Below are 10,256 nucleotides of genomic sequence, written 5' to 3' on the forward strand. Positions count from 1 at the left end.
CTAGACCTTTGGCGCCAAAGGTAGGTCCTCACCTCCCCTCCCCGTGACCTGGCCGCACCCGGGAAAGCCCTCCATCCTGGGAGAAGCCGGCACCCCCCGGAGTGGAATCCTGAAAAGTAACGGAGAAAGGTAGGCTGCGGTGCAGCTCTGCTTTGTTTGTTCCTTTGTGTTTTGATTTTCCCTCCCACTTTTTTAAAGCTGCTATCAGAATTTAAACATTGTATTTAAAAATCATTCCCCACACGGGTGCTTGCAATCCTGGTGCTTGCAAGCCCTGTCTTTGCATCTGGAACCCGAGGGGTATTTTACTGCCACTGTTTAGGAAGCCCACTTGCGTTCACCCAAAGTCTACATTCCCGTCGCACTAATCCTGAGAGCTCACCAAGCGCCCATACTGTGTCAGGTGCTTTCTCTGCAGGAGTGCTTGGGAATCTTACCGCAATCTGGTAGGTCCTGTACTAAGATTATCCCCATTCTGCAGGCGGGAAAACTGAGACTTAGAAAGGTTAAGTGTCCCATTCAGGGTCACATCTCTTGTAAGTGACCTCAGTAGGTATTTTTAACCTCCCTCAGGTCCTGGGCACTGAGCCAGACACTGAGGGGAGGACAGGGTCTAAAAAGGTAGGGAGATTACAAGAGCAAGGTAAGACAAAATACAGGAATGTCATCATTCCCACATCGGAATGTCCCCAAATGCCCTGTGGTTCAGAGATGGTTATTTAGAAGCACCCCAGGCAGGCCACCTGGCGTGGCATTCTGGCTCTGCTACTTAGCTACTAGCTCTGAGCCATTACTTTTCACAAAGACGATCAAACCAACCACCCTGCTCCTTTGTGAGGTGACTTGGCCGCTCTTCCCATCAAGAGGTAGAGTCTGTTTTCCGGCGTCCCGTTGGATCAGGGCTGGCTTTGTGACAGGTTTTGGCCATTAGAATGTGGGCAAAGGCTGGTTGCTTCCCAGAAATCAAAAGGCCTCACAGCTTCTGCTTTGAGGCAGCTGCTTTGTGACCACTGTGTCAGAAGCCAGTGTGTGTGGCTCCTGAAGAGTGAGAGGTCACATGCAGGAGGACTGACGCGTTCCAGAGACAGCAGGACCCTCTGAGAGACCAGTAAGAGAAGCCAGAGGATTCCAGCTCAACCTCTCCACTAGCCGAGTGCATGAGTGAGCCCCGGCAAAAACCAGCAGCAGGATGGCCCAGCAGGTCCGCTGAGGAGGAAAAAAACCTAATTTATTTTTATTTTATTAAGCTGTTTATGTTTTGGGTGGTTTGTTATGCAACTAAGGCTAACTATAGCACTGATTTTGTAAGCTGGAACAAATTACTTAATGTCACCGAGTCTCCGTTTTATGGAGAAGCCATCTGGGGATCCTGGACACTCAGAACAAGGTTTGGGGAGGTATGGATTTGCACCAGGAGGTACACAATGGACTTAGTCCCATGGATGCCTCACTCTGTGTGGAGGAGTACAGCAGTGGAGGGCCAAAGGGGGCCTTCTAAACTGTGGGCCTTAGCACAAGGACAGCTACTGGCCAAGGAATACCTTTACCCAACATGGAGCCACTTAAATGAAAACCAAACTGAAGTTTACAGTAAAGAGAAAATGAATCATACTCGAGCATAGGTCTTCAGAAACAGGGTGTCTCCAAAGTTTTACTGCAGTTTTAATAACTTCAGAAGTATTAATGCTGCAACTTACAAAAACATCACTTGAAAGCTTAATTACATTTATTTTACACTTACTCAGTTTTGTGAATTTTGAGTAACACATTTTTCAGTTTTAATTTTTGTTTCATTTCCCCTGAGTGAAAAATGGCATACATTGATTAAAAGAAAAAAAATTACATCTATTAAAATAATTAAAACTTAGAGTCAAAAGAAGTAAACTTTCAAATGATAGTTTTGTAAGTTTGTGGCATTTATACTTCTGAAGTTATTAAAGCTTAACATTACGCTAACATATTTTGAGTCACCCCATATTTGAGTTTGTGGTGTATCAGGTTTTGTACTAGGTACTGAAGCTTAGATTTTTTAAAAAGGAAGAAAAAAGAAAGAAGTGGTCTTCTATGGAAACTTGAAGTCTAGTTGGAGAGAGGAGCCACTTAAGTTGATCCCATAATACAATATGATAAAGGCTGTCACTGGGACCTATAAAAAGTACTGTCCTTACAGAGAACAGGGACCAAGTGACTCTGGCTAAGGAGCCAGGTGACATGAGGTGACATGAAGCTGGGCATTATAAATGAATAGACATTGCAGGGAAAGGGTATAGCACAGGCAAAGAATATAACCACGTGTGAATTGATGCTGTGTTCTGGGAATGATTGACTATTTGGGGCTACTGGATGCACTCAGGATGGGTTAGCAGTTGGCTAAAACAGATATACAGAAATCAGAGTGGGAGAAGCTTGAATGTCGAGCTACAAAGACTGATGTCATTCCCAGTTAGTAGATTGGGAAAACAACTTTTTTAATGAAATAGGGTAGAATAGAATAGAACAGGTATTTTAGTTTCCTAGGGCTACTGTAGCAAAATACTAATAACTGGGTGGTTATAAACAATAGCAATTTATTGTTTCATGGTTCTGGAGGCTGGAAGTCTGAATTAAGGTGTCTGTAGGGCCATGCTTCCTCTGAAACCTGTAAGGGAAGGATTCTTCCCTCTTCCAGCTTCTAGTAGCCCAGGTCCTTTGTGAGTTACGGCAACATAATTCCCATCTCTACCTGTGTCCTCAAGGATGTCCCCATGTCTCTTCACATTATCTTCCTTCGACATGTGTCTGTCTCTGTGTCCCAATTTCCCCCTTTTATGAGAATACGAGTCATATTGGATTAGGACCCACCCTAATGACCTCATTTTAACTTCATTACCTCAGTGAAGACCCTCTTTCCAAATAAGGCCACATTCTGAGGTACCAGGAGTACCAGGAGTGGGGGGTGAGGACTTCAATGTATCTTTTTTGGGGGACACAGATGAATCCATGAAAATATAGGAGATGAAATGTTGGAGTAAGTCATGCTTTGTGACACTTTCTGTTTCAGCATACGTGTGTGTGTGTATGTGTGTGTGTGTGTGTGTGTGTGGTAGGTCATTGTATCAGTTTCCTATTGGTAGCATAACAAATTACCACAGAATTAAAGGCTAAAAGGAACACATTTATTCTCTTATGGTTCTAAAGTCAGGAGTCTAAAATCAAGGTGTCGGCAGGACTGCATTTCTTCTCCAGGCTTTTGGGAAGAATCTGATTCCCTGTCTTTTTCATCTTCTGAAAGCTGCCCACATTCTTGTCTCCTGGCTGCTTCCTTACATCACTCCAACCTCTTGCTTCTGTCTTCATATCTGTTACTACTCATGCTGATCCTCTAGCTCTCTCTTAGAAGGATTGTTGTAACCACATTTGTCCCACCAGATAATCCAGGATAATCTTGTCATCTTAAAGTCCTTAATTTAGTCACAACTGCAAAGTTCCTTTTGCCGTGCAAGGTAACGTATTCATAGGTTCTGGAGGTTAGGATGTGGACATCTTTGGTGGGCAGGCATTAGTCAGCCTACAACAGTCATAATGCAAACAGTATTTATTACTATGAGATATGGTCAAAATAGCTTGAAAGCCACTACACTGGAAGTCTGAATTTTTTGATTAAGATATATTGCTTATTTTCTTAGTATGAGCATAATACATGATCATTAGAGAAATATGAGGCTATACAAAAAGATCAGATAAAATTTTTGATGTGATTCCTCAGAGATAACCACATGATGTATTTTTGTCTACTCTTTTATCTGTACAAATATATGTTATACACAAAAGATGGAATCATATTATATGGAGTTATTTATCCTGCTTTTAGAAGTTAGCATTATATCCTGATTATTTTCACATGTTGTCAATTCAAAAACATAATATTTGTGGCTATAATGTTCAGTCCTATGAATCCACCATAATTTATTCAACCATTTCCAACATCCGGTCATTTGAGTTGCTTCCAATTTTTCCTTATAATTAATTCACTAAGAAATATTCTCATATAAATTATTATGTGCATCTAATTATTTCCTTAGCAGAAAAATCTGGAAAGCAGAATTACTGAGTCAGAGGGTCTTCGGAAGGTTATCCAAGTTCAAAGAAGATAACTCTGTTGGAAAAGTAAAGTACATGGGGCAGGGGTGTGGATGGAGGTGACAGCCACGGGAGGAGCCGATTTGGAAGAGTATAGTACGAAGTACAAATAATCTCTGCAAAAGATGATGAACTCTTGGGCCAAACTGTGTGTGGTAGTCCCTGTATGAGTTTCCTAGAACTGCCATAACAAGTCGTCACAAACTGGGTGGCTTAAGACAGCACACATGTATTCTCTCACAGGTCTGGAGAAGTCTGAAATCAAGCTGTTGGCAGGGCTGCTCTCCTTCCAGGGGTTCTGCGGGAGAATTTTTGCCTCTTCCAGTTCCTGGGAATCCTCGATGTTCCTTGCCTTAGAGCTGCATTTCTCCATTGTCTGTCTCCATCTTTACGTGGCTTTTTTTCTCTGTGTTTTTGTATGTTCTCTCCTTTACTTTTCTTTTTCTTTCTTTTTTTTTTTTTAAGATTTACTTATTTATTTGAGGGGGAAGAGGGGCAGAAGGAGAGGGAGAAAGAGTCTTAGGGTTTGATCTCATGACCCTGAGATCATGACCTGAGCCAAAACCAAGAGTCCAATGCTTAACTGACTGAGCCCCCCAGGGGCCCCTGTCCCTGTCCTCTCCTTTTCTTATAAAGATGCCAGTCATTGGATTTAGAGCCCATCCTAATCCAGTATGACCTCATCTTAACTAGTTACATCTGCAAAGACCCTCTTTCCAAATAAGGTCACAGTCTGAGGTTCTGGGTGGGCATGAATTTTGAAGGGGACATCATTCAACCCACTAGAATCCCTGTGGAAAGAAGGATACAACTGTGAGACATATTTAGATGCACTGAGAGGATATGGGGACAGCTAAACATGGGATGGGCAAAAATGATGAGTCTATATATTTCCATTAAATAATACCCTGTTTTTCTTAACATCCATTCTTCAGCGGACTTTGGCATCTGAAGGGGCACATCTGGTGAACCTATGCACACATTCTGTTCGGAAGCCACCCGGCAACAGAGGAGATCATCTGTGCTTCCAGCCAGACTGTGCAGGTACAATTGTCAACAGCGTGGGAGAGAGATTTTAATATGTATCTTTCCTTAGAGACAAATACATCCCTTCTCTTCACTGCTCACTAGCTTATCTTCGCATAGTTGGCTAAATGTTTCTAATACTTTGAATAATTTTGCATTTCTCCTCAAATGACCATAATTGTAATCAACTTAAGAGTTGAAGAATCAAAATATAAAACTTGCAGAGGAGAATCAAACTGCTGAAAACAACATTTTTAGCCTCTTTTTTGTATTGTACTCAATAGTGGGCAAAAGAAAGGCCTTGCAAAGAAATTGGTTAAACTTTCTTCTCTGATCGGCTTTTCTGAAAACAAAATTTTAAAGTTGTCAGGTTGGTCAGATGAATGGATAAAGAAGATGTGGTATATATATACCATGGAATATTACTCAGCCATCAAAAAATGGAATCTTGCCATTTGCAACTACATGGATGGAACTAGAGGGTATTATGCTAAGCAAAATAAGTCAATCAGAGAAAGACAATTATCATATGATTTCACTCATATGTCGAATTTAAGAAACAAAACAGAGGATCATAGGCGAAGGGAAGGAAAGATAAAATAAGACCAAATCAGAGAGGGAGACAAACCACAGGAGACTCTTAATCATACGAAACAAACTGAGGGTTGCTGGAGGGGAGGTGGTGGGGGGATGGGGTAATTGGGTGATGGACATTAAGGAGGGCACTTGACGTAATGAGCACTGGGTGTTATATGCGACTGATGAATCACTAAATTCTACTCCTGAAACTAATAATACACTATATGTTAACTAAATTGAATTTAAATAAAAATTAAAAAAAAAAAAGTCAGTTGCCTTATGACCACTTTTCCTAAGCATGATGTAATGACCACTGGGTGTAATATAAGACTGATGAATCACTGATCTCTACCTCTGAAACTAATACATTATATGTTAATTAATTGAATTTAAATATATATATTAAAAAACAAACAAACAAACAAAAAGTTGTCAGGTTGTGGTGCCTGGCTGACTCAGTCAGTAGAGCATGTGACTCTTGATCTCGGGGTTGTGAAATCAAGCCCCATGTTGGGTGTAGAGATTACTTAAAAATAAAATCTTAAAAAAATAATAAAATAAAATGTCTTCACTTTGAACTTAAAATAATTTAAAAAAAAAAAGAAAAAAATTGTCAGGTTGATCAGTCCAGGTGATTTCAGGGTTCTCCCAAGCCCTTGTGTTCTCTGCACCCACATATTCTGGGGAGACTCTCGGTTTGTTAAGCCCTAAGTGGTTTAGAACATGAGTCGGACCCGGGTTCAAATCTAGAACCTGCCATCTGGTGACCTCAAGCAAGTGACTTCGTCTCGGTTTTCTCATCCATACATGGCAAAAATAGTATTAGCTCCCTTACAGTATTATTAAGAGGGTGAAATGAGATAGGGTACATAAGTACTTGTCAAACAGAATGGGCTCAATCAATGGTACCTGTAACAATAATAATGATGATCACGCAGGCTATGACTATCATTTTTTTCAACTGTCTCACCCAAGATACTGAATTGTATTCTCTCCCCCGCTGTTTTTCAGTGTATCTGGACAACACAGAAAAGCGTGCCCCTCCCTGACCTATGGCCAGAGCTTTGCAGTGTGCCTTATATTCCAATTAAGAAGACACAGAGAGGAGCCTGTTTACACGTCTCCAGCAGGTAAATACAATTCCAATTGTCTAGCATCAGAGCTTTGATTTCACATTTGTAGCTGCTGCCGCCAAGATAAATGTGGACCTGTAATGGAAACAAGGGGAATTGATTAATCTTGTAGACAACCACACCTCTCTTGGAAGTGTCTGTGTCTCTCCCCTGCACTTGTCAAGGCTTCTGCCATTGTTCCTTTTAAGTGTTGTTACCTCTCTTCGACGGGCATCTCACGGCTTTGAAAACATAGCTCAGGGGCACACCAGAAAGAGGAGCGTCACAGCCTGCACAGTGTAGTAACTTGTTCAATAAACCGTAAACCACATTGCTTAAGAAAAGAAGCTAGATATGTCACCTTCACAAACTCGCAGGAAAGTCACTGTGCTATTAAAAAGAAGAGGAGAAGAGATGCAGCTGATATGACCCCACAGCTGTTCTGCACCTTGGCCATGGCCTTGAGAAGTAGACCCACAGGGTGGTGATCCTGCTGTAGGACACAGATGCACACCCTGAAAACTTAGGGAAGCGCTTCAGTCTCCTCACGCTTAGTAAGGAAGGGCCACCTCCTAAGACTAGCCACGGGCTACAGACTCAGGGAAGTTGAGGCTAATTACATGGTAATTATTTATAATAAGTGCTTCTGCTCCCAGCATGATTATCCTCCCCTGGGTTGCTTGCCTCCTTGTGTCTGGTTTATGTAGGGAAACAATGTCCAAATTAATCTAAGTCTTTTGTAAGTGAATCAGTCTATTCTCTGATGATCCAGAACCCTTTGGCAGCAGGTGTTAAGCCTTTCTAACAAAAGACATATTTTCCGTTTCCCTTTGGTTATGCTGAAAGCCAGGCACACAAGACTTTGGTGGATTAAGGATGAATTATGGGATTAATATAGACTTGGCCGCTAAGGACAGTAGAGCTAGCCCTGTGTAAAGCCGTGAGAAATAATCACACTGAACCTTTGCAGGGCTTCATGGTTTGCCTAGCACTTTTTTCCCCTATATATCATATCTTTAATTTGCACAGCAGTCCTGAAGAGTATATATTGATATTATGATGAACCTGCCCCTGTGCTCAGTACAATATCTGATTAAGGGCACAGTAAGGCTTTAGGAGTAGACTGGTAGGGATTTGAATTCCGGCTCAACCACTCATTAGCTGTGTGACCTTCACCATGTTAATTAACCTCTCTAAGCCTTATCCTTCTCATATATGGAAAGAGGACAGCCCTACAGGGCTGATCTGAGGATTTAATGAAATTACATGTAGAGCTGTTAGCACAATGCATGGCCCATAACAAGCAGGGCATTCATTGGTTGAAGGCAAAAAATTTGCAAATGATAAACAGAGATCAAAGGAACTAAGTAGAGGAAATGGCATGTGGCATCTCTTCTTTTTTCTTTTATTCAGTTTTATTTTATTTTCCTCTAATGCAAAGAGTGGTTAGTCCAGGTGCTCTACTTACTAATAAAATATTGTGCGTATGATTCAAAGCAGAGTTGACCTAGAAAAGTGACTTTTCTGGTTATACCTATCTATAGCCTCTTGAGTCTGTCAAGAACTTCAAGAACTAAGTAATCTCACCAAATAAAGGAATACAGATAAAATAGGTGAAGGATAGTCCTTGGTAGGAATACTTAAGCAATTACCTAAAACCATATGTTGTCTTTTACGCGTGGTGGCTCAGGCTGAACTGCTCAGAACCTCCTGCTTGGCTGACTTCTAGGGATTTAAAGGACTCTCCCCTGACCTGGAGATGGCTACACATAGTAGCACACGGCAGCCGGGGGGACAGGAGGCACTGGAGGACCAGCTCCCATCTCTCTTCCTGTTCTAGTCTCTGTCCCTGGCTACCGCCTTTCTCTCAACCTTGGCTTCTTTATCTGAAAATGGAGACTGTGACAACTCTCCTCCTCCATCCACCCTAACCACCCTCCTCGCCCCAGAAGCTGGTGACGCCTAGGCAAGATGAGAGGTGTCAATGCACAAGGCAGACTACGTGGTGCGTGTTGTGTGTGACACAGCAGTCACCAATGTGATGTAAATTGCCTCTGCTCCATTTTTTTCCCCTCCAGCCTACCCAGAGATCTCTCAGTAAAAAGAGTAGAAAAGGAATGATTCCTTCCCTTTCTTAGAAGAACTCAACACTGAATTCTTCAAGTCTGGGCTTCTTTGCACCAGGATGGTTGGAAGAATTTTAACTCCACCTTTCCTCTCTCTGAACAACCAGTTGTTCATTTCTCTTGGGAAATTTTTGATAAAAAAATAAGCAAACAAAACAAAATACGGTCCATCTTCATTGTTTGTGGATTCTGTATTTGCAAATTTGCTTCCGTGGTTTGGATAACAGGGCCCTCAGAATTCCTCACCCACATGTCTACAAGCCTGCTTCCAGAGCCTGCATAGATCCTTTCTGCACCTGGGGGTGGGGGTGGGGGTGGGGGTGGCCAAGAGGCATACTTACGGAGCGTGGATGTGCAGCTAGGCCGTGCTGGAGCAGGACAGGCTAAAAGGCTATCTAGCTCCATGTGACCTGTTCCAGCATAGAACTTCAAGGAGTCTCAAAATTCTAAATTCAAATCTGGTTTTCCAGGTTGTTATAATGACATATTTTTCAAGGTAAGAGGGTAGAACATATTTCATGTAATAGTTTATTACCTTGGTTTATAACTTTTAAATATTTAGACACGTGGCAGGTGGGCCTCCATTTATACTCTTATCCCAGGCCTCCCAAGAAAAAAGCAGGCTTAGAAAGAGATAAACTTTTGTTGATTTAAGCTCCCAATGTTCAGGGCCTGTTTGTTACCGCATCATAACCTAGCTTATTCTGACTTTTATACCTGGGGAGGAGGTGGTGGCTTTTTCAGTTTCAGAAGCTCTTAAGCCATATGTTCTGGTGTAGGAACGTTAACATGGACACGAGGAGGGACGCAATCCAATGAACAGTCTGGGGAGACTGAGAGCATTCCTGTGGTCTGTGGTGCACACTGAGTGAGGGATGTCTATGTAATCTGCCTGGGACAGGATACCAATGGACAAGTGAGGAGCATCAGTCAGCTGCACTGAGTAAGTGAAGGAAAATAAGGGCAAGGGAAATTGTGAATCTTGAGGCTCAGGCCCCTTCCCATTTATATGTGAGGAATCAGCTCCTAGCATGGATGTCAGATCTAAATGAGAAAGGGGATCTTTTCTTTCCCTCCTCCCTACCCTCTGAACTGATCGATTTTGGACTTCTTGCCAAACTTAGCAAATATGAGCTCAAATTGGATTCTTTTTCAAAATATAAAAAGGCATGACATTTCTTATGCTCTAAGTATCACAAAATAGTACACACCTGACCAAAATATAAAGTGCTATTGTTATTATCTAAACTTGGTTTATACCATTTCAGAGAAAACAAATACATTTTAATAGCCT

The 10,256-nt window shown here is 41.8% G+C and overlaps 1 long non-coding RNA gene across 1 annotated transcript; it reads left to right on the plus strand.

Annotated features, from left to right (window-relative positions):
- The first annotated feature begins 24 nt into the window (after positions 1-24).
- LOC118524367 (uncharacterized) lies at positions 25-9,897 on the plus strand. The gene is made up of 4 exons (XR_004911591.2): positions 25-129; positions 5,055-5,163; positions 6,736-6,854; positions 9,742-9,897. It is a non-coding gene; the product is annotated as an uncharacterized LOC118524367 (long non-coding RNA).
- Positions 9,898-10,256: the final 359 nt, after the last annotated feature.

This window comes from Halichoerus grypus, chromosome 12 (genome assembly GCF_964656455.1).
Source record: "Halichoerus grypus chromosome 12, mHalGry1.hap1.1, whole genome shotgun sequence".
NCBI classification, from domain to species: Eukaryota; Metazoa; Chordata; class Mammalia; order Carnivora; family Phocidae; genus Halichoerus; species Halichoerus grypus.